The sequence below is a fragment of the Apteryx rowi genome, unplaced genomic scaffold (genome assembly GCF_003343035.1).
Source record: "Apteryx rowi isolate R43461 unplaced genomic scaffold, aptRow1 scaffold_327, whole genome shotgun sequence".
In the NCBI taxonomy this organism is placed as follows: domain Eukaryota; kingdom Metazoa; phylum Chordata; class Aves; order Apterygiformes; family Apterygidae; genus Apteryx; species Apteryx rowi.
Window position 1 is genome coordinate 102,718 of NW_020449719.1, and position 523 is coordinate 103,240.

Genomic DNA, 523 nt, shown 5'->3' on the forward strand with positions numbered 1-523 from the left:
AAGTATGGTATTCTCTGACGTTCATTTTATTATGGTTGCTTCTGTTAACATGTATTTTTGCATATAGACTGTTGCATAAGGACTGTTTTCTTGCAAGAGCCCACAGGCCTTTCATATTCCTTCTGCTTTGGTGAACAAGAATGTTAAACATTAAAAAACAATCTTTATTTTTGAGTTTTATATATATATATTTTTAATTGCCCAGTTTGAGGTTTTAAGTGAATAAATGTGCATTGTAAACACAATTGCCTTGTAACCAAATGGTAAAAATGCTTCATGATTTAAATGGAGAACATGCTGTAGATTTTCCTGTAAATTAGCTTGATCAATGAATATGTGTGCTACTGAGCTTTAACTAATGTGATCTTCCACTGTAGAAAAGTCATTGTTAATTGATCAAAATATAGGTACTAAACTATGTTTAAATGGATGAACAGGGATTTTGCAGTTTTGAAAGCAATTTAAGATATGGCTGTTCCTCAGCCCATCTGCTTGCCATTCAGAAGAGTTGTGATGCAGTGCT